At 35.1% G+C, this 25757-nt stretch overlaps 1 long non-coding RNA gene across 10 annotated transcripts in view; it reads right to left on the reverse strand.

Annotated features, from left to right (window-relative positions):
* The window catches only part of LOC116421439, a 635315-nt gene that overhangs the window by 535331 nt on the left and 74227 nt on the right, over window positions 1–25757 (reverse strand). For all 10 annotated transcript variants that reach the window (XR_004231803.1, XR_004231802.1, XR_004231799.1 and 7 more), the window contains exon 2: window positions 10224–10310. This is a non-coding gene — a long non-coding RNA (uncharacterized LOC116421439). The remainder of the gene's footprint in view (window positions 1–10223; window positions 10311–25757) is intronic.

Here is a 25757-nt window from a genome sequence, read left to right on the forward strand (position 1 = left end):
GTGTCTACAATGTACAAAGATCATGTCAAGTACTAGCATAGCTACATGAGCTCAATCCTTGTGAAATTTATAATACTGAGATACAATACACACACACATAAAAATATCTACTACTATTTGATAAATATATAATAATTCTAATACAGAATAAAAGTATAAAATATTACATGAAATCAGATGAAGGAAAGATTATTTCCAAAAAGGAGGGGTGATTTGGGTAAGGCTTCATAAAGGAAGTGACATTGGGCCTAAAGGATGAGTGGAGTTTCAATGTACCAGAAAGAATATTATCCACTTTAAAGCAGCCAATTATCTCATCATTGAGTAGGTTTAAGACAATAAATTTCCTTGGACAATCAACCTTGCTCAATAAACTGCCAGAGTCTATGCCTTCTAAAACAAAAGGTAATAGGCATTTAATAAGCACCTACCCTTTGCCAGGCATTGTGCTAAGTGCTTTACAAATATTATCTCATTTAATCCTCATAAAAATCCAATGAGTTATGTGCCATTATCGTTTCCATTTTACAGTTGAGGCAACTGAGACAGATAGAGTCTAAACAGCTTGCATAGGATCACATGGCAAATAAATGTCTGAGGCAGGTCTTGAGCCAAATCCAGTGCTTTATCTGCTGAACTACCTTGTTGACTCATGGGTATCTGTGGTGCCCTGGAACTTTCCATTTCTTAATTTTCATTCTTTCTATGTGACTGATTTTGGGTGTGCAAAATTCCTAGTTTTATACTCCATTTTTTGTGACTCACTGCTCCTGGATCCAAGTCTAGCTCCACAATCTCACAACCCCACTTCTTAACAACCCCATCATATACTCCTCTTTCCAAACACCTTAAAATACCACTGTCTACTAAGTTGTTCTCTTGGTTTCCTACTCCTGTTTACAGATCATCAATAGTCACAAGTCCTAATTCCCCCACTAATTATACTAGTAAGTTCTTTATTGCCTAGTTTCTCTCCCTCTCTTTCTCTCTCTCTTTCTTTCTCTCTCTCTCTCTCTCTCTCTCACACACACACACACACACACACACACACGCACACACACACACACACACACACACACACACACATATTTGGAAAAAATATCTCCAATAAGAGTATATGTCAGTTAGTCACCACGTTCTTGGAAGATAAGCAGAATGGGTAAGGCATCACTTATCCGATTTTATATGAAGAAAAGAAATACAGGCATTGAGCTAGTATTAGAAACCACATCTTCTAGCAATCAGCCCAGCTTCTACCCACCTCTACCATCTTCCCTAAGACCTCAGATCTTCCTACATATGATTTTTCCCCATTGAAAGGAGACTGAGGCAAAACCTAATGAGGTTAAGTATCAATCAGAAAAAAAAGCTGTTATTACCCAAAAATATATTTACTGTCAATACTCTGTGAAGGTGGAGAGGGCATTACTAGGAGTAATGGGCTTGTGAAACTTTTCTTGGGAGTCCAGGACTGAACTTTTGACCACTGACCTAAAATAAAATATAAAAGGAAAAATCTAGGACAGATATTTAGATGTCAAGAAAAATGGGATTATTCTACATTTCTAGAAACCCTAAGGTTATAGAAGTTTCTCTAAACAAATCTTCCTTTTTTACATAGATTTGTGTTCAAAACTGCTTCTCAGTTCTTTTAATGTTCAGTGAAGGTCAGATGACAACTCTTTCCAACTAAATAATAGTGGACCCACATTTTGGAGCCATTTTTTGTTCTTATTTTCTGATTAAATAATTGATCTATTCACATAGATGGCTTTCTCACTGAAATCACATTTGCTCAAGCCCTAACCAGTTTTATTCTGTTACTACGCAAGGAGAAAATCCCTGGGGGTGGGGGAAGATTAGTAATCTCAGAAATGTCAAACCCCAGCCTCTGGCTGGACCAAAAAAAATATAAAGACCAAAAAGTTTCACCAAATGAAAATATAATTTGATAAATATTTAACAAAATAAAAATACCATACTATATAGATGGTTTTCTAAATAAATACAAATTTGCTGGCATTCCTTTTAGTTGACCCCATTGTTCTAGGTCACTGAGCTAGCTACTTATTCTAGAATGAAAGTAGGGGGGTGGTGGCAAGTATTATGAGTAACACCTCATGTAGTTGGGTTCACAGATATGACTGGAGGATGGGTTTCACACCTTCAAATAATAATCAAATCAGTCATATTTAGTGATAATCATCTCAAGGGAATAATTCTCTTGAAAGAACCATCATCTATGTGATAAATCTGGGTCTGCTTCATAAGGAGTTGTTATCATCATAATCTTTACCAACATTTATATAGCTCAAGAATTTGCAAAGTGTTTTTCATATATTATCTCATCTAATCCTGAATATAACCCTGTGAGATAAATGCTATCATTAGTCCCATTTTATAGACGAGGAAACTGAAGCTTAGAGAGGTTAAGTGAGTAGCCCAAAATCACACAGCTATTTTGTTCCTGGGACAAAATTTCAACTCAAGTTCTCCTGACTCTGAGTCCAGAACCCTATCTACTAAATCTATGTTGTCTCAAACAAATGCCTTATATGGGCAGATGATCATCTAAGTATCTGTGGCCAGAAACCAAGTAATTTCACTTGGGTCTCTAAAAACTGTGATTCCAAATCTGATGTCTCCATGGACAAGAAACTCTTCTTCCCAGTCTCCTGAGTAAACAGCCACTGGTTGTTTGGCTTCATGGGAACACCGAGGATGAGAGAACCTGGTGCCACTCAGAGTTCATCATAACATTTCAAACTATTTTTCAAACCTCTTGGCAAAGCCCAATAGACCCTGTGCCAAGCACTTTTTCCCATTAATTTTTAAACCCTGGGGAAACTGAATCCGTATGTTTCTAATTCATTTACACTTAGCTCATCAAAATGCCATTTTATAAGAGATTTTTAGTATCCAAAAATCCTTATAAGCTTTCTTCCCATATGCTTCTATATGGAAGAAAGTCTATGCTCTTTGTATTAAATGGGACTCAAATCATTGTATTAGAAAAGCTACCAAGTTCAAATAGAGTCCGAAGTACAACAATAAAGTCTACACATCCCAACATCAAGGGCTTCATACAGCAGATACCTATCCCAGGAATCATTCTCAGGTAGTTATCACAGCAGGAAGACAGAAATTGATACAGTCAAATCCATTGTGCTTAGACTATCACTTTAGACACACCTAGAAATCTGTGGTCCCTCAGGAAAATGCATAGAAAGGAGTCTCCTGGCTTTTCTAAAATAGAAAATAAAAGCTGTCTAATCCCACTGTGAAGGACTTGTATTGTATGTTGAGGAAGAGAGGGCACATGCCAGGCAACTTAAGTGGCAGTTGTACTTCAGGAGAAGGCAAAAAAGATCTTTTTTTTTCTTCAGAGTTTGACCTTCCTTGTTCTAAATCCAGCTTCCTCTTCACTGAATTTTTTATTTCCCCTATATAGAGCAGAATTGACAGCCTCAATACCTGTAGGGTCCAGAATTCCTCAACCAAGGGTTTAATGAATATTAAACCACCCCTAACAGAGCTTCCAGCCTCTTTCTTCCATACAATTAGCTTGCTCCTTTGTTGGGGATGGAGAAGAAGTCCAGAGTTCCCTTAGCTGTGAAACTCCAGACCTGACACTCCCTATCTCTGTCCCTGTCTCTGAATGAACATTTTCTTTTCCCAAATCATCTTAAACTTATTATTCAAGATCCAGCTAAAGACCTTCCAGGAAACATTCCCAGGCTACTTTATTCCACAATGACCTCCTCTTCATACTAAACTCATTTTGCTTTTGCTGACTCCCAATTACCTGTCCATGAATAATGATTTTTTAAATATAACTTCATACACTACTGTTCCCCAAGCTATTACAACTCTAATTGATATAGAAAATAATTCCATAATGGTCTGTGCAAGCAACTAGGTAGTGCAGTGGATAGAGCGCTCATCTTAAAGTCATAAAGCCCCAAGTTCAAATTTGGCTCCAGCTATTTATTAGCTATGTGACTCTGGACCAGTTATTTAACTTTGGCTCAGTTTAGTCATCTGTAAAATGAACTGAAGAAGGAAATGATAAATTACTCCTGTATGTTTGCCAAATGGGGTCACAAAGAGTCAGATACAAGTGAAATGACTGAAACAAGAAAAAATAGTCTGTGCCTATATTGGGGGAAAATTGGCATGAGTTTGGTAGACAAGAGATTTTTCTTTTGACTTCCACTTTCAAGAGGTCACACGGTTCCCGGTTCATTTCAGAGAATAGCCGGTAGAGGGAAAGATTGACTTGAGAAAGAAGTCAACAAGCATGTCTCTATTCCTGGTTTGCCACACTGGAAACTTAGGGGAATTTCCCCTTGAATAAGATCAGGAACTCTCTCTTGTTTGAGCTAAAATATCTCCCTCCCAGGAGGAAAGTTCCTTTACTCTGTGTATTGTGGAGCATATTCTAATCTGTAAGTCCTCTGATTTCTGTTTGCTATTGGCTTGGATAAATGATTTATTCACTACTCACTGTGTGTGTTAGTTTTTGTGTACCTGGTATTTGGTGTGAAGGGTATCAAGCCTTCAGATAAAGCATGGGGCACTCCTTCCCCATCAAGGAGTAAGGGGCAAATAGACGGCATTGTAAATAAAATTACTAGACCTAGTACTAGGGCAGCTAGGCAATGAAGTAGAGAGTCAGAATCACTCATCTTTGTGAGTTCAAATTTGCTCTCAAACAGTTATTAGCTAGGCTAGTCATTTAACCCTCTTTGCTTCAGTTCTTCATCTATAAAATGAACAGGTGAAGGAAATGGAAATCACTATAGTATTTCTGCCAAAAATGGGGTTACGAAGAACCAGACATGACTAAAACTCATAAATAACAACAGGTTTAGTGCAAGATAGAGTCAGGAAGAGTAGATTCACATCTGGCCTCACATACTTATTAGCTGTAATCCTGGACAAGTCACTGTTTACCTCAGTTAACTTACCTGTAAAATAGGGATGATAAAAACACCTACTTCCCAAGATTGTTGTGCAATTCAAATGAGATAATATGTGTTTAGCACTTAGCACAGTACCTAAAATACAGTGGATACTACCTAAATGTTAGCTGTTGTTATTATTATTATTTAAAGATATTAACTTGAACTTAAAGGTTATTTCTCCTACACTAACAATATTTAGGGAAAGGACATTTGTCCCTAGATTTGTCTCTGAGGAAAGGAGAGAAGGCCAGTATCTTTGCCCCAATATTCTGTACTTTTTGCATGTAGGAATCAAAATCTCTTTGGGGAAGAAGCAGGGAATATTCTAAAGTTATGTATTCACATATTTCTGTGAACCACATCTAAACAAACCCAGATGGAATACATAAACTACACAGGTGACAGAGACCTTTTTGACGTGTTCTCCCTCACAATTTTTCCATTTTTCTTCCACCCTACCTCCATGTACTATGATCCCATGGTGCCTTCTTTTCCTTGTCATTCTTCAAATGAGAAAACTAGGATCTACAAAAGTTAATTAACTTGTTCATGGTCACATAACTAATCAAGAATTCAAACTCAGGTCTTCCTGATCAAAATCGAGCATCCCATATACTAAACAGTGTTGTGCAACCCATACCACTCCTGAGTGCTGCTCAAACCAGATTAAAATGTTATTGAGAAATATTTAATAAAATAAATAAAAATACAATAAAACATATAATATTACACTTTTAAATCGGCAAAATTCAACCTGTAGGGATTCTAAGTTATAGATTAGTGTTCCTCATTTCTATTTGAGTTTGACCTCAAATAACAAAACCATATTGCCTCCCTTCCTCTATCAAGTTGCTAATAGCACTATTGTCCTTGGGAAAATGAAAAAAAGTCTTAAATGTGGTTAAGATACTGTGTGACCTGTGCTTTGGATGTTATGGTTTTTCATGTGATGAAGTAATTAAATATCTTACAAGATTAGGGTCCATTAATGTGGTAAAATTCAAAAGTTAAAGAATGGAAGCTTTGTGGATGCAGACATACCACTTCTATAATGCTCTGTTTTCAATCTATCATCCAGCTCCTTTGGAAATTGGAACACTAAAGTCTGGAACAAAGATTTTCAAAAAGGAAGTAATTTTCTGAAATTTAGCTCTGCAACATGAAGCCAAATTTGAATGCTGCTTATCATGGTTGCAAAACATTTCAATTCTCTGGTTAATAGATGGCAACTTGTACTATTGTACAAAATCATTATAAAGAAATGCCTGCTTAAAAAGTAGACATGCTTATCAACTCTCTGAAAGAGCAATTTTTTCTTATAGAGTACTGGCAAGAAAGCTATATTTTTCTTATCCATGAGAAAATATACATACAGGTGTGAAAGTAGAGAAATGGCTATTCTTCTCATGGTTTGCTTTTTTTAAAAGTCTATGTTATGTGAAAGAAAATATAACATACATGAAGAGTTTGGCTTGTTCTTTTTGTCCAACTAAATATTATACATTTTATTATAATTTCAGTATAATATTTTTATGGCTAAAAAATTAGAGCAGAATAAAAAAACTTTATTCATAATTAGCAAAATTCCAAAAACTGGCATTTTCATAATTTACTTTGCAAATTATTTCGATACTAAAGGTATCTCTATGATAATTCCCAGGACTAGATTCTTCTCACTATATGTTATAATTTAAATATTACATCTAAAGAATAGGGTGATGTTTTATAAGTAATCTTCAGCCTCAAAATAGTACTTATTTCTACCTGTGCTCACCCATCAATATAGTACTCTCACCAGTGAAGTATAACATAATCCATCCATGACTGCCAATCTTATTTTGATCTTGTTCATGTCTTACCACGAGTCCTATAATTAATATGCCCACTTTGTGTGTTTTCCATTGTTGTATACAAACTTGCCTATTTATAGGTTGTACCCTCAGGGAAAAAAATGGAAGTTTCTCAATGGCGAGAACCATTTTTCATTTTGTCTTTGTAACTTCAGTATTTAACATATATTAAACACTTAATAAATGCTTACTGGATTGTAGTTGTCTAACTTTGCTTATGTATGACTTTGATGGGTTACTTTACTTTTTTTTGAGCCTCAGTTATCCCATTTGTAAAATGAGAGGATTGGACTAATGATCTCTTCTGGAGAGAAAGAAGGGAGGAAGGGAAGGAGGGACAAAGGGAGGGAAGAAGGAAGAAAAGGAGAGAGGGAGGAAGGAGGGAAGAAAGAAGAGGAGAAGAAAAAGGAAGAGAGGAAAAACAACAAGAACAAAAGATGAAAGATGAGAGGGGAAAGGAGACATAATAAGATCAGGGAGAGGAGAATGGGAAGTGGGAAGGAAAGAGAAGGAAGAAGGAAAAAAACAGGAGTTGGAAAAGAGTGAAATAGAAGAAAAAAGAGAGGAGAAAGGAAGAGGAGGGAAGGGGTAAAGGACAGCGAGAAAGAGGGTGGGGAAGAAACATTAATTTAGCACTTATTATGTTACAGAAAAGGTACACATAAAATGTGCACAAGGAGATTGCATGCATAAAGGGAAGTATTATAAAAATGAGTCTTAGAAGTAAATAAGAGCCAAAGAATGTAAAGTCTTAAAAGTCAAGTTGAAGAGCTTACATTTTATCCTAGAAGCACTAAAAATCATCCTGTATGAGAGAGAGAGATATGGTTGATCCTGTGCCTTTATATTAGGAATTCTTAATCTGGGATCCATGAACTTGGTTTCAGTCTTAATATTTTGATAACTGTTTTGATATATTAGTTTCCCTCATAATCCCATATATTTTATTTTAGGCATTGAAAAATATATTTCTGAGTTAGCATCTACAAGATTTCACCGGTCTGCCAAAGGGCTCATAACACAAAAATAATTAAGAACTCCTCTTTTAGATGATCATTTTGGCAACTCTGTGGAGGTTAGGTTGAAAAGCAAAGAGATTAGAAGCAGGGAAACCAATCCTGAACAGTAACCTGCTGAGTAGAATGAAGGGAATGAATGTGAGAGATGCAGTGGATTAGAATTGATGATACTTGACTGGCTATAAGGGAGAGGGAAAAAATAACTAAAGTTGATTCTGAGGTTTCTGGAAGGGTTTTGATACCCCCAACAGATCTAGTGAAATTTGAAGGAGATATATCTTTAGGGGAAAGATGATGAATTCAATTTTAGATATGTTGAATTTGATGTACAGCAGGCAATGCAGGATTGAGATTCTAGCAATTTGGGGGCAACTAGATGGCACAGTGGAAATAGTGCTGGCCCTGAAGTCAGAATGACCCAAGTTCAAATCCGACTTCAGATACTTAACACTTCCTAGTTGTGTGACCCGGGGCAAGTCACTTAACACCAACTGTTGCTAGAGAGAGAGAGAGAGAGAGAGAGAGAGATTCTAGCAAGTTGGATATAGATATGAGAGTCATCTATGTAAACATAATAATCAATCCTATGGATGTGCATGAGACCAAAGGGCAGAATGTGGAGAAAGAAAAGAGACTACGATAGAACCTTGAGAAATATTCAGACTTAGTTAGTAGAAGATTATTGCCTGAAGGTTAACTCCCCCAGTACTTTACAATATCATCCATGCAGTAAATGTTTGTGTTTGTTAAATATGTTAATCTTACAAATAAAGAGTCAGGAAAGAGAAAATTGGATCTTATTTAGTGAACTGCCATATGGAAGAGAGATTAAAATTAATCTTATTGTTAAAATGAATAAATGTTGGCTGGATGGGTGGTCAGTTAGCCTCAGAACATCACAATGGGGCAATGGGGAGAAGACAGTTTTTAATTCAAAAGTTTCCCATCATTTAGAGCTATTGAAAAGTGGAATAAGCTGCCTCAGAAATAGAGAGGCTGCTGTTTCATGCAGATCTCTGGGCAAAGCTAGGATGACCACTTACTAGGACTATGCCTGAGCTGGTTCTTGTTCATGAAGAGTTTGAGCTACTTGGACTATAGGCGCCCTTCAAATTTTGAGACTCTGTGACTCTCATGGGTTTCTCCCACCTTACAAAACACACTTGGCTGGTTGGCTCTCTCTGAATGTTTGTCAATTCCTTGTACACATCTTTGCTCCTGTCTCTTTGGTGTGAATTATAACACTACCACCTCTTTGCAAGTTTCTTCTATTACCAGAGAATCACTCAGTATGCTCTAGGGACAAGATCTGTGACATTCACATAAACAGAAACTACAGAGTCACTAATCTGTTCACGGTTCTGTCATATGGAGAAATTACATCCACAAGTGGCCAGTTTCTGTCATTCTCTATGAATATGACAACATTCCAGTTTCTTTGTGTCTCATCAAAATGCTACCATGACTCTTTCTTGGAATGCATCTGATTTGGCAAATCACAACACTTATAACAGTGTTTAAACTAGCAGGATGCAGGTGATGCAAAATTCCTCTAGCAACAAATTCAAGCCTCTTCCCCCTCCCATCTCTACCATTATAAAGTCCACTGGGCTCCTAAATACTTCCAAATTCTTTTATTGCAGATATCAAGACTATCAGTCTGTGCTTCCCAGTGAGCCAATAAACTAAACCCTTTTCTGCTGATCTGGAGGCAGTAATAATGAATATTGAACATGCATCTAGGAGAAAATCTAAGCTAAGTACCAACAATCAGCATTTTCACATAATTTGAAATTAGCCTCTCTGAAGTCCACTTTTGTTTAATATATGTTCTATTTAACACATTTTGTTTTGCTTTGATTCCTAAATGTTGTGTGCATCCAAAAAAAGGACCCCCCATTGTGGGAATTTTCTTCATCAATGCAGACTGCCTGCCTATAAGTAACTTACAGTCTGAGAAAGTGACCCTAGGAAACTAGAAGGTCAGGAACTTGACCATTAGTCCAATAGACAGCACCTAAATTTAGGTCTTCCAGTCTCCAGAAGCATATGCCATATTGTGTGTGTGTGTGTGTGTGTGTGTGTGTGTGTGTAATATATTATATATATATATATATATATATATATATATATATATATAACAAATGAAGTAAATAGAGTTAAGGAAGGACAACTGGATACTGTAGTAGAAAGAGCATAGGACTTGGAATCAAGAAGACTTGCATTCAAATCTGGCCTTAGATGCACTTAGCACTTGCTAAATATGTGAAACTGGAAAGCCACTTAATCTCTATGATTTTTAGTTTACTTAATCATAAAAATGAAGTTTTTAATACTATTAATACTACTATTTGGTATTCACCAAATATTTTTTAAATGTGTCTCACCTTGCAGAAACACTAGGTAGCAGTGATGGGGTGTATCTTTCAATATACTAGCAGCTACAATCAGCTTTCTCTTTCATCCAAAGAAATCTAAAAGACAAGAAATGAAATGCTCATATTGAAACAAAAGTTGCCAACGGTATCACATAAAGAAAACCTATATCATTATATTTAACAATGATAAAATTTAACCATACTCTGGTCCTAATTCTTTGGGCCCACAGTGACAAAGACAACAACCCTTAGCTAGGAAATATATTGCACCCAATAGCAAGGATTCTACTGGAATGGAAATGGAATGGAATGGAAATGGAATAGGAAGGAAGGAAGGAAGGAAGGAAGGAAGGAAGGAAGGAAGGAAATGAAGGAAGTAAAGGAGGGAGGGAGGGAGAAAGGGAAGGAGGGAGGGAAGGAGGGAGGGAGGGAGGGAGGGAGAGAAGAAGGAAAGAAAGAAGGGATATTAGGAGGAAGCCCATTAATATCATCATCAATAGCATCCTCCTCCTCATTATTATTATGATTAGTTCAGTTCACTTTTTACAAAGCACTTTTCACACTTTATCTCTGTGAGGGAGGCAAAGCAGTATTTTATAGACAAAGAAACTCTCAATATTACTTACTATTCTTATGTTCAAAGGTCTCAACTAAAATGCAGGCCTTTTATGGAAAGTTCAAGATAATGGCCGTCAGAAATTCATTCAATCTTGAATCTTAGAATGTGAGACAGAAGCACTGAATCATGAATGAATTCCATTAAGCAATAAGGAGAGAGCTAATTCCCAATTCAGCCTTCCTGAGAAGCCTAGCTAAGCTAGGTTAGGGAATCTTAGATGGTTAAAATATTTTAGAATTTAAGTCCCCCTCAGTCTGTATAGTTTTCTTTTTATTCAGACTTTTACTTTAATTACCTCCTTGAATTATGGTCTCTCTAAATTTTTATATTTTCTTTCCTCTTGGCTAATTAGGTCTTAGAAAACACTTTTGTGATCTAGAGTATAGGTCAACAGGTGAGTAAGAGAAAAGAGGGAATCAGAAGACAACCTAGGTACCAATTTACATTAGCAATGGAAGCAAAAGGGACCAGTAATTAGTATTGAGGGTGTGGCAAACTGAATTTTGAGGCCCAGAAGGCCAAGGAGGTCCCTTGAATTAAGTTGGAGATATAGTGATCAGTGTCAGTTAAAGATGAAAGTCCTAGAACAAAATGAACCCTAGAATAATACCAAAAGGAGAAAGTGATGATTGCTAAGTTGATTATGGGTCAGCAAAGCCCAAGGCTACATCCTTTACAGACCAATAATCATATACAAGGTTAGTAATGATTTTCTTAATGGACTAAAATAAGTAACTGTAGTGTGGTGGGAAATAACATTGGGCTTAAAGTCAAAAGATCTGAGTTCATGATCTTGGTCTGGAAGAACAAACAGATGAAGGAACATGTTTTCTTCTTTTTGGTAGAAATGGAGGACTATGGGAATGGAATTTGTATTTGTTATCAGATGTGATCAATTTGCCTGTCTAGATTTTTTAATGTTTTTATTTGTTTCAAGGAAAGATTATGTGTGATGGTAGAAGCAAAATATCAGTATATTAAAATGCACTGGGATTTTTTTTAAAGACAAGTTCAAGTGTAAAAAAGCAAGTTGCATCTCTTCTCTGTACCTCAGTTTCTTCATCTGTAAAATAAAAGGATTGATTTAGAAAAATGCCTCTTATCCTTCCAGCTTTAAATCCTATTAAAATATATCCCCACAATTTTGCAATACAATTCCACATTAAGAAAACATGTTCTAGTCCTCCTGTTTAATGTTTAATAAAGCTTTAGTATGAAATTTCATATTTATAAAACCAAGGTAAATATTTCTTATATAATTGCAGAAATCATAATAGTAAATGCCTTACAAATAAGGTTGATGAAACTATACTACCTAAATCAAGACAATAGGAACACAAAATTGGATGATATGTATGGGAAGATGAATTCAATATAAATGACTTTTAGGGATCTGTCATATTTCCAGTTTGTTAAATCAAAAGGACCTAAGTATAAGATCCTGAACACCAAAGAGTGCCTAGGAAAAATAAAAATCAAAAGTATGTTAGCCATCATTATATGGCATAAGAAAAGTGATGCTTGTCTTTCATCCTCTTAGAGTTCATCTTTTCATTCATTATAACCCAACAGGCATATTCTGAACATTTTTTCAGATAGAGCAGTGTTCAAAAAGTACATGCACATGTATACACACATACTTACACATGCATATCCAACCCTAGGCTTTCCTTACCACTTTTGAACTCTCACTGAAGTCATACTTTATTAGAATTCAAGGCCCACAAACTATACCTGAAAAGACAAATACACACACAAACCACAGTTATTTCAGGGTAAAATCACCCCCTGACAATCCTTGATACTCCCTCAAGTTGTGTGTTCTGAAAAAGGTTGTTTTCATTTAGGGAAAATAAACCTAGCTTATTAGTTACCAAAAACCAGAGCTCTACTATGTAATGCTAATCTCCTTTTTTTTACATCCTTATGATGCCATCTATGTTTTTATTCTTGATGAGCTGGAAATAAAGTAACCAATCTTTCATTTTAATATATGCAACAAAGTACAAGGCCTCTTTGAGAAGTTATTATGTAGACCACCCATCTATTCATAGAATTCAAACACAATCACGGACATGGATATTTCTATAAGACATGTGTAGGTATCTTAGGTAAAGCATAGTATGGATATAACTTACTTGGTATGGATATAACTATTGTCAAGACAGAACAAACCAAAAACCTGCTAGAATTGGTGGAAAACTGTCTAGATCAAAGGAGGTCAGCAAAGGGATCCAGGAACTAAGGAAGGATTCTGATATGTGGGGACACTTTCCTCATATGGAGGGACACAAGGATGTTTAGATGGGACATCTGAAAAGAATCAGCAGTGTAAGTTTTTTTTTTCCCTGTAATACATACCAGAAAAGTTTAATAGGAACTAAAATATAAAAATATTTTCATTCTGAAATAAAATTTTATATCTTGTGCTTTCTTACATTTTAATAAGCTCTAAAATTTAATTTCAAACCAGTCCGATTTAACTTCCAACCATCATTTTAGTTGAATATATTATTTGACTGATTTGAAAACTAAGGGGGTGATTTTTGTTGTAAAACACCCCCACCCCAGGAATCATTCAAATGTTCACACAAGATTTGTTTTTTCCACTTCATGGAACAAATATTGAGTCGTTCCATAAAATATCTTAGAATTGAGATATTTAAAGTACCCTTAATTGCACTGTCATGCTTACATAACATTCCACTGTAGATAACTTTGAAAGGGAAGGGGGAAGGGAATAAGTGTTTAGTAAGTGCCTAGTGTGTGCCAGCTGCTATACTAAATACCTTACAAATATTATTAATATACTTAATCCTCATAACAACCTTGGGAAGTAGGGGTTCTTATTATCCCTAGCTTACAATTGAGAAAACTGAAATGGACAGAGACTGATCTGCTCAGAGTCACAGAGCAAATAAGTATCTGATCCTGAATTTGAACTCAGATCTTTCTGATTCCAGACTCAGTTATCACACAGAACTGTTACAAAAGACTTTGTGACCTATCAGGAAGATGAGTGGAGAAAAAAAAGCAAAAAGTCTACCTTTCTTGCTATTTCTGCAGGTAACTCCCACCCATCTCCCCCCAAAAATGCAATACTGCAAATATTGATTAAATTTACTGGGCTGCGAGTCTTTTAGCAGGATTTTTCTATAATGTTTGCAAGTAAGATTAATAATATACAGCAGGCTCTCATGAGAGATAAGGAATTTTTATTTTTTTCATCTTTACACCATAGTATAGGGAAGACAAATTGACTAGTTTTGTAGGGGAAAAATATAGGATTCCTCTAAATTTACAGTGGACCCACAAATTATGATAGCTTAATCTTCTATAAATGTTGGCCATTGCAGAAATGATAGCGTCAGAGGCAGGCAGATAGTACAATTAGTAGAATACCAGCCTTGGAATCAAGAAGACCTGCGTTTAAATCTACTCTTGGATACTAACGAGCCGTGTGACCCTGGGCACCTCACTTAACATTATTGCCTCCCAAAAAAGAAATTTTAAAAATGGCAGCAAAAGCTCTCCATTCTTACAGTTAAACATTCTTTACCTATCCATCCCTCTCCAGGGCACCAAGCACTCAAGAGTGTTTTCATTTTAATATGATTACACTTTGAGTAAAATAGGCTAACATCCTGCTAATCATTTTTGTTGCTATTAAACAGAGTCCATTGAAAAGGATACAGACTTTCTAAGGTCTAGGACTCCTAGGTAGGAAGGGTACATTTCATTAAAAAACCATTGGGGGATGCTATATAAATTATTTGATAAAATAGGGAATGAAGGAGTCCTACCAAATTCCTTCTATGACACAGACATGGTACTGATACCTAAACCAGGTAGGCTGAAAACAGAGAAAGAAAATTATAGACCAATCTCCCTAATGAATATTGATGCTAAAATCTTAAATAAGATATTAGCAAAAAGACTACAGAAAATCATCTCCAAGATAATACACTATGATCAAGTAGGATTTATAACAGGAATGCAGGGCTGGTTCAATATTATGAAAACTATCAATATAATTGGCCATGTTAATAACCAAATTAACAAAAACCATATGATCATCTCAATAGATGCAGAAAAAGCATTTGATAAAATCCAACATCCATTCCTATTAAAAACACTTGAGAGTATAGGAATAAATGGACTTTTCCTTAAAATAATCAGCAGCATCTATTTAAAACCATCAGTAAGCATCATATGTAATGGAGACAAACTGCAACCATTCCCAATAAGATCTGGAGTGAAACAAGGTTGCCCACTATCACCGTTACTATTTAATATTGTATTAGAAACGCTAGCTATAGCAATAAGAGCTGAGAAAGAGATTAAAGGAATAAGAATAGGCAATGAGGAAGCCAAATTATCACTCTTTGCTGATGACATGATGGTATACTTAGAGAATCCCAGAGATTCTGCTAAAAAGTTATTAGAAATAATCCACAACTTTAGCAAAGTTGCTGGTTATAAAATAAACCCACATAAGTCATCAGCATTCTTATATATCACTAACAAAATCCAACAGTCAGAGTTACAAAGAGAAATTCCATTTAAAGTAACTACTGATAATATAAAATATTTAGGAATCTATCTGCCAAGGGAAAATCAGGAACTTTATGAGCAAAATTACAGACCACTTTTCACACAAATTAAGTCTGATCTAACCAATGGGAAAATATTAAATGCTCTTGGATAGGCAGCAAATATAATAAAGATGACAATATTACCTAAACTAATCTATTTATTTAGCTATACCAATCAGACTCCAAAAACTATTTTAATGATCTAGAAAAATAACAACAAAGTTCATATGGAAAAACAAAAGGTCAAGAATTTCAAGGAATTAATGAAAAAAATCAAATGATGGTGGCTTAGCTGTACCAGATCTAAAATTATATTATAGAGCAGCAGTTACCAAAACTATTTGTATTGGCTAAGGAATAGATTAGTTGATCAGTGGAATAGATTGGGTTCAAGGATAAAACAGTCAACAAATATAGCAACCTAGTCTTTGACAAACCCAAAGATCCCAGCTTTTGGGATAAGAACTTACTGTTTGATAAAAATTGCTGGGAAAATTGGAAACTAATATGGCAGAAACTAGGCATTGATCCATACTTAACGCCGTACACCAAGATAAGGTCAAAATGGGTTCATGACCTAGGCATAAAGAATGAAATTATTAATGAATTAGAGGAACATAGGATAGTTTACCTCTCAGACCTGTGGAAGGGGAAGGTCTTTATGACCAAAGCAGAACTAGAGATCATTACTGATCACAAAATAGAAAATTTCGATTATACCAAACTGAAAAGTTTTTTGTACAAACAAAACTAATGCAGACAAGATTAGAAGGGAAGCAATAAACTGGGAAAATATTTTACAGTCAAAGGTTCTGATAAAGGCCTCATTTCCAAAATATATAGAGAATTAACTCTAATTTATAAAAATCAAGCCATTCTCCAATTGAAAATGGTCAAAGGATATGAACAGACAATTCGAGATGAAGAAATTGAAACTATTTCTAGTCATATGAAAAGATGCTCCAAGTCATTATTAATCAGAGAAATGCAAATTAAGACAACTCTAAGATACCACTACACACCTGTCAGATTGGCTAAGATGACAGGAAAAAATAATGATGATTGTTGGAGGGGATGTGGGAAAACTGGGACATTGATTCATTGTTGGTCGAGTTGTGAACGAATCCAACCATTTTGGAGAGTAGTTTGGAACTATGCTCAAAAAGTTATCAAACTGTGCATACCCTTTGATCCAGCAGTGTTACTACTGGGATTATATCCCAAAGAGATTATAAAGAAGGGAAAGGGACCTGTATGTGCACGAATGTTTGTGGCAGCCCTTTTTGTAGTGGCTAGAAACTGGAAACTGAATGGATGTCCATCAGTTGGAGAATGGCTGAATAAATTGTGGTATATGAAAATTATGGAATATTACTGTTCTGTAAGAAATGACCAACAGGATGATTTCAGAAAGGCCTGGAGAGACTTACACAAACTGATGCTGAGTGAAATGAGCAGGACCAGGAGATCATTATATACTTCAACAACAATACTAGATGATGACCAGTTCTGATGGATCAGGCCATCCTCAGCAACGAGATCAACCAAATCATTTCTAAGGGAGCAGTAATGAACTGAACTAGCTATACCCAGAAAAGAACTCTGGGAGATGACTAAAAACCATTACATTGAATTCCCAATCCCTATATTTATGCACACCTGCATTTTTTATTTCCTTCACAAGCTAATTGTACAATAATTCAGAGTCTGATTCTTTTTGTACAGCAAAATAACGGTTTGGTCATGTATACTTATTGTGTATCTAAGTTATATTTTAATATATTTAACATCTACTGGTCATCCTGCCATTTAGGGAGGGGGGGGTAAGAGGTGAAAAATTGGAACAAGAGGTTTGGCAATTGTTAATGCTGTAAAGTTACCCATGTATATATCCTGTAAATAAAAGGCTATTAAAAAAAAAACCATTGGGGGTTTTTTCACCTCTGCTACAAAGTAGCAAATCCCACACACCCTCCCCAAGGGACAAGCTTTATCAACCTTTGGGCTGCAGAAAGAGAGAGAGATCTGGAGAAAGAGTGCTGTATTTTGGAGTCTCAGAATCAGTAACCATAGAATTTGAGTTGGAAGAGAGCTCAATCTGGAGACTGAATGAGGATCAGAGCATAGTATTTTCACCTTTTTTATTGTTTGCTTGTCGGTTTTTCTCTAGGTTTTCCCCCCTTTTGATCTGATTTTTCTTGTGCAATATGATTAATAAGGAAATTGTTTAGAAGAATTGCACATTGGATTGCTTGCTCTCTAAGGAAGGAGAGATGGGAGGACAGAGGGAGAAAAATTTAAAACACAAGATTTTACAAAAGTGAATGTTGAAAACTATTTTTGCATGTATTTGGGTAAATAAAAAGCTGTTATTTTTTTTTAAAAAAGGAAGAGACCTCAGTCCAACCCACATATAAATGAATCAAGGTTCAAATCTTGGCTTTGTCATTACTATAGGTGAAACTTTGAGTAAATCATGTAACATCAGTTTATTGGCTTTAAGAAATAGGAAGGTTCACCTACATTAATTCAAAGATCCTTTCCAAGTCTAAATCTGTGATCTTATGATTCTGGAAAGGGACAGCCCTAGGAATAGGTATCTGCCCACATGGTACCAAATTGTCTTTCCATAATCTATTTTAAGTACTAATGGAGTAACAAAACCATTCAGAGGAATGGGGTTCAAGTCCCAGATCTAACAGGTATGAGTGTTTTGGGGCAAGTCATTCAATCTCTCTTTGCCTCAATCTCTTCATCTGTAAAAGAGTTAAAACTAGAAAAGATCTTATAAATAAGATCATCCAAGTCCCTCATTTTATAACAAGAACACCAAGGCTTGGCATGGTTAAGTGATTTAACTAAGACTTTGCACACAGCACATGGCAGAGCTAGGATTTGAACATCACTTCTCTGACCCTAAACCAGCAGTAACGTTACCTGAGCTGGAGAAGGAAAAAGCAAAGCACTTTAGCATCTTTGCTGAGAAAACCCAAAAATGGAGTCAAGAAGAATTGGACATGACGCATGTCCAACATGAATTGTTGTTGACAACACTAAAAATTGTTGATTGGACTGAAAGGGGACCACAAAATAGTTTATTTATGACATGTAACAGGGATCTGAAGATTTTGGAAATTTGCTTAAAGATAAAGTATGAAACTGACTGCCTTAAATGGAATCAAATACTAGTCTAAGACTCCACCAATCTAGTTGTTACATTGGACATTAAAACAGAGACATTTTCAGGATTATATAATTCTGAATTTTCAGAAATCACAATTATTGATACAAATACAAATGTTATCTGGAAAGTAGAAAAGTGCTATCTGTAGCACTCTCATATTAAGACAGACAAATTTCTGTTATATTTGCTGGAAGACACCAAGTTTGACAGGGCAGAAGATGAATCATAGTGCATCTAATCACAGTGAAGGAAAGGAGAGGAAGCCTGACAATATGGAAGCTTAAGCAACCAATCAAGGGATGGGAAAATTGAGTGGGGAAGACCTCTAGGCAACTAGTGGTCAATAAGAAAGCACTAAGATGGGGGAACAGGAAGGGCCCCATCAGAAATCAACCTAAGAATGATGAAATATTATAAAAATTATCTTCAAAGCAAAACAAGAGTGGTTGTTTCAATTGCATGGGTTTATGCCAGAAGAAATGTTATTAGTAAATGTTCTAAACAGTGCTTTCTGCATCAACCTTCTGTTACTATAAATGATATGGGGAACATGATAGGTACAATCCCTGCCCAGGGTGTTGCCGCACATGCTTCCCAATTCAGGGTCTAATTCAAATGTCTTCATTCAGTGTAGGAAGCATGAGTTTTTCCATTTGTTGGCCCAGTCCTACAATGACATCATTAGTACTTAACCAGTTTCTAGCACTTTCTTATTAGGACAGAATGATGTCTACACTTCCTTATTAGGCATGAAACATTGCATTATGTGTTTTTGAGAAGAACCATTCAATATAACCTTTTCAAAATAAAAATTCCATTTATACCAAAAAACAACCATTACTTTCAGCCAAAAAACATATTGGCAAACTTGTCAAAGGTTACCTGTTGGCTAACACATTTTATGCTTTGTATGGGTTGAGCCATAAAGACTAAACTTAGCTGCACCCAAGGGGAAAATGCATTTTTAAATAAGCTACACACACTTCATACTTTGACCCTGTTGTAAAGTGTCTTTTTTGCATCTTGTCCTCTTCATCCAAACAATTCCTATCAGAAGTGGACAGGGGAAAAAAATGAGTCATCCCTTTGGGTTAAGTGATGTGACAATGTGTTTTAAGTTGTATATTTGAATTTTTATAGTATTTTATCCAATATTATATACCTGAGATATATTGTGGTAATAATAACGAATTGGCCTTGAAGCTAAGAAGAGCTGGAGTCAAGTTCTGTCTCCAATACAAACTGTGTGACCTTGAGCAAGTCACTTAACCTTACCCTATCCTCTAAAGAAAACTTTTAGATTCTAAGACTTAGACTTAAAAGTTTTGCAGAAAAGATGCTGTTCTATAAGGAGTTTCTTCTGCCTAGAACTCTTTATATCACTGAAATCACAGATCCATTCCCTTTCCCTATTTTATATCCAGGTTTTGTGAGCTATTAAAAAACATGTTTTACTCATCTCCCTCTGGGCTTATGACAATTTTTTAATTTCAAAAATCTCAAAGTCTTTGGGTATTTTTCTAAGTTTAATCTACATTATTAGCATTTTCTACATTACTTTATTATCTCAACAATCGACAAAACAAGAAATTCTGGTTTATAATGTTTGCTGCTTTCCATACTGATTTCTCAAGGTATAAATGTCCATATGGAAAATTTAACAATAGGCAATTTGGTTTAAGCTGGCTCCAGCAAACCCCAGAACCTTACATTGGGTATTTTTCTAAACTGTATTGGGGTACTAACAAAAACATTTAGGGCAAATATTTATGTTTAAAGGCATACTAAATAAATATCGGAGAGGGGGGGCAACTAGGTGGCACAGTGGATAGAGTATTAGCCCTGAAGTCAGGAGTACCTGACTTCAAATTCAACCTCAGATACTTAATACCTCCTAACTGTGAGAACTTGGACAAATCACTTAACCCCAACTGTCTCAGCAAAATAAATAAATAAGAGTGTGTGTGTGTGTGTGTGTGTGTGTGTGTGTGTGTGTGTGTTTGATTTGACTTCTCTCATCTATTAAAGGGAATACCAGAATTTCTTCCCTGTTCAACTGAATTTTTCAACAAAGTAATTCTTGGTTTAATATAATCATAAGGCTCGTGTAGTCTTGCATAAAATTTAATTCCATCTAAAAAGTTTTAATTAAGTACCTACTATATATATATATATATATATATGTAAACCTATGCAGGAAATCCCAAATTCTAGTCTTAATATTTTCTTTCCATCCTTCTTTCCAGCTACATTCACAGAAAATTGCATGTGTTGACCAATCACCAAAATGCCACCTGTATTTTTGAAAGTAGAAAAGACATTCTCAAAGCATTTGACTTAGCATGGATGTGTATCTCAGATTTTAGAAGGGTTGAGTACAAAACTTATTGAAAATATACACAGAGGGAAGGAAAAGAAAAATCACCATCTTTCTTCAAGAGCACACACATATTTCAGCATTTTCAGTATGCTGATTTATCTCTTGTTTAGTTTCTACCACTTAAAGAAAACATTAAAGTTATTCATTATTGGAGAAATAAGAGACTTAGTAATGGACTGGTTTTGTTGCAAGAGAGTGCCTTCATGCTGTGGCACATAGCTAGGAACTGATGATGGAAATATTGCTTTGGGGTTCATCCTAACAAAGCATCAGTTCCTTTGCACTGTCATTCACTGACTTGGCATAAACAAAGGTCCTTTGTTTCTAACCACCAATAGGATTTTCTAGGTTAGCAAGAGAATGTAATGTTTTAATAGATTGGGGATTAATAAATTTCAATCCTTCATGAGAGCAATAAAATTCTGTCTTCAAAGTTGTGTAGGAGGCAATGTGGATTTTTCATCCAATGAAAGTTAGAACTTTTTTAGATTATAATGCAAGAGAAATATGCTGAATTATGAGTGGAGTCATTATAACAACATTTCACTTTAACATATCAGATTTTTGTACTACCATGCACATGCATGAAATTTGGTGCACATTAGTGACTTGACAAATGGATAATTGCTCACAAATAATCCTGCAAATGTGGTTAAAAATAAATTCTTCTGAGTTATTTGTATGAAATGGCTAAGGCATTGGTAGTAATTAACCCTGGGGTATAAAATACAAATAGATCCACAACACAATAAATGATCATTTTCAAGAAAATTGCTTTTGCTCTCTCCTCCCTCCATAAACTTTTTTAAAAGTTCTATTCACCTAGCCAAGGAAATCATTCATTTCTCCATCTACAGAGTAATAGCCAACAGCTGATCTCAATCAATCAAAACTCTTAGTGATATTAAGATAGATTTAGAATTTGTCTTAAATAGCAAGTCTAAGGTGATTGGCAACAAAACTAGAATGGAAAACATTTCTTTCTTTTTACAAATGTATACAGAATAAACAATACACTGGGGACATAATTTCAAGGAGGAAACATAACAGTAAAATTATAAAGCCTGCTTTTGCAGTGACGACAGACAATTACCTTACCGTTACAGCAGCCAGTGCAAAAAAAAAAAAATACTAAAGAACATTTCTTGTAGTTAGCAATAAGAGTATGTGAATTAAAAAGTCATACCTCAGGGAAAAGGCCAGAGAGGAAAGGAAATTCAGTTTTACAATTGTATCAGTAAGACCTTATGTTATTGTTCAATCATCTCTGACTCTTTGAGACCCCATTTGGTGTTTTTTAGCAAAGGTACTAGAATGGTTTTCCATTTCCTTCTCCTATTCATTTTAAATAGATGAGGAAACTGAGGGAGACAGCTTTAAAGACTTGCTCAGAATCACATACTACTAAATTCCTCAAACTAAATGTGAACATGAGAAGATGAGTCTTCCTGACTCTATAAGTAAGGAAGTTTATAGTCTTGTTTCTCTATCAACTGTGCCAATTAGCTGTCCAGTACAGCAACGAAAGGACTAAGAGAACTGAAATCATTACAAAAAGAAATAAATCTGAGAGAACATAAGAATGGAAGCAAGAGCATACACTCACTTATTTTGTCTGATTGTATATTTATGAAATATAATTTCCAAAGATAACTGATCAATTTTCAACTTTACATTAAAGTATTTGACCCTCTCCAAGCCATTCTTTGTATAGCTACCAAATTCATTTTCCTAAAGCATAGGTCTGATTATGTAATTCCCCTGATCAAAAAGCTTCCATGGTTCCCTTAATACTATTTTTTAACATATCTCTGTCACTCATTTACACTATACTTTAGCCAAACTGAACTAGTACTCAACATTTCATCTCAGTCCTTAAGTATTGCTCACTAAAGTGCTGAGCACTGTTTGAAACATAAAGAAAGCTAAAAGACTGTTAGCCTTATGGAGCTTATAGTCTGGGATGAGAAATGAGAAACATACAGAAATAACTATAATAAGGTAGAACATAAAAATGTAAAAATTGAAATATTGATAAATATTGATTGTTTCTGGCTAAGGGGCACAGGAAGTGCTTCTTGGGGAAGATGCATTTCAGTGAGATCTTGAAGAAAGAGCAATGATTGCATGGGAATAATACAAAGTGAATGAACATTATTTCTAAGGGAAATAACTTTGTTTTTGGCTTCAGGATACAGGGGGAGCTGGCTGCTTCTCTCCCAGCACCACCACCCCCAACTTATGGTAGCTTCAGTTCTTTTTTGTTTATTCCTTCTTAATGGCAGGTGAATAAGTATTAAAGTGTCTTAAGATTGAAAGAAAAGAAGGAGAAAAGGCTATTGTGGGAGAGGGAAGAAAACAAATTTAAGAAATTAGTAAAATAAAATGGCAAGGATTTTGGAACTGATGGCTACTGTGGAAGCTGACAGAGGTTAAAAATAACAATCTTAAACAAGAATGATGGGGGGAAATAGTCAAATACAGTCAATCAGTCAATAAACATTTACTAAATGACTGTATTAAACACTGAAGATACAGTGAAAGGCAAAGGACAGTCCATGCCTTAGTAGAGCTTATATTTTCATAAGTCAATTGCAAACAGGTATATACAAACAAGTTTTATAGAGGATAAATTGAAAATAATCAACAGAGAGAAGACACTAGAATTAAGGACTAAGAAAAGTTTCTTTTGAAGGTGAAGTTTTGACTGGAATTTGAAGGAAGTCAAAGAAGTCAGGACAAAGAAAGAGAATGTTCCATGCACGGGGCAGTCGACAAAAATGCTCAGAATTAGGGGATGTTATGGCTTGCTCAAAAAAACAGAAAGGAGGCCAGTGTCATTGTATCAAAGAGTACATGGAGGATGTAAGGTATAAGAACATTGAGTTGGAGAATGAGTGGGAGTTGGAAAATCAACCATAGTAAATGCAGATTTGCTTATTGGAGTAATCCAATTTGGGGATTTTTTTTATTTTTTTATTCCAATTATTTGTGTAATTCAATAATTTCCTTATTAAAAGTGAAAGGAATGAGGCATTAAGATAGTAGCTGGAGTTGTACTGCATCAAAATCTAGTGAAAGGTGGCAGCTAGATGGCACAGTGGGTAGACCACCAGCCCTGAAGTCAGTAGGACCCAAGTTCAAATCCAGCCTCAGATTCTTAATACCTCCTAGCTATGTGACCCTGGACAATTTACTTAACCCCACATGCCTCAGAAAAAAATAATCTAATGAAAGTGTTTTAAATGACAGAGGAAACTTGAATATACTTTAAAAGAACTCTTGAAAAAGAAAAGAGAAAAGAAGATGAATGAAGATGCTAAAGTATTTAGAGAAGACTTTCAATTTAATTATCAATTTCACACTAATTTATAGCAACTTGGACATTTATGACCTGTTTCTAATTTACTAGAAATAACTGAATTCTTTAAGGGGATTAGTTTTCCATAAGTCAACGAGAAGTCCAGATTGGAAAAATTGTCCAGTGTTTTGCTAAGGGTTTGGCAGGTGTGGCTATGGTGATTAGCTAAATCCCTAAGGGGACAAACTTTATGCTTACTTTCAGTTATGGTACTCAAATACAGTGATGAGGCCCATCTGGACAAGTTTCAAGTAGTAGTGAACAAAAAGTTTTAGAAACTATTCTCATTATCATAATGAGGTGAGAGGATGGTAAGTACCTGTCTTCATGTATATAAAACTAAGATTTTTTCGATTCTTAATATAATCTAGGCATATATGCCATTTTAAGCAATATTAACAAACAAAAATTCAGATTTATAAAACTAAAAAATTAAAAGGTGATGATTCATTATACAAAATACTGACCACAGAATTGTTGAAGTGATAAGCTTTCCTAACATATTTTAAATTATTCTACTCATCAAAGTCCAAGTTAAATATATTTTTTCAGAAGTACATCAAAAGGTATGCTGATTAGTGGTTATCAACCAGCTTTCCAGGAAAAAAATATACACAGACCCACTTTTAAATTTAATCTACATTATATCTAATTATCAGCTGTATGCATTAAACACAAAATTACAGCTAATCATTCACTTGAATTCTAATCAGTGATAGATTACTCTACTCCCTCAAGAAGAAAGGAAAGACAAGACATTTTAGAAACATTTTAAATGCACAAGAGAGAATAAAGTTTAAAATGAAACACAGACAAGCAGGACAGATTTGAAAGTAACATGTTGAATTCATTATAACTTTTAAAAAGCAACAGATATATAAGAGAGTCATTTTCACACAGTCATTTTTTCTGTTCTATTTTGTATATATATTTTTATCTTTTGGTGTTTTAAGTTCAAAAGAATTTTAAGTGTTTAAAATAAGAAAGATGAAATTACTGCTATAATCTCCAAAACATTTCCATATTTCCCCAATCTCTAACTAGTTTTATAAGGAAAATGACATATATAGAATGAAAGATTATCTTAAGTGAAGAATTATATAATAAACCTACATTTTCTTTCTATTTTATTCAATTGATGTAGATTTAAAAATAGTTAGGATTATCTTGCCAGTGTTGGTGGGAGAAGTGGGGAGACCAATAGAATAGGAGAGCAATGGGATCAAACATGGATGAGCAAAAAGAATGCAATAAATGTGGCCATCAGATTTGGAATCAAAACTGGGTTCCAATTCTCTCTTTGATACTTAGCTATGTGATTCTGGGCACACAGATTCTTGGGATCACAATTTCTTCATCTGCAAAAAAGATGAAGTTGGACTAGATGTTCTCTCAAGTCCCTTC

Source organism: Sarcophilus harrisii, chromosome 2 (assembly GCF_902635505.1).
Source record: "Sarcophilus harrisii chromosome 2, mSarHar1.11, whole genome shotgun sequence".
Taxonomy (NCBI): domain Eukaryota; kingdom Metazoa; phylum Chordata; class Mammalia; order Dasyuromorphia; family Dasyuridae; genus Sarcophilus; species Sarcophilus harrisii.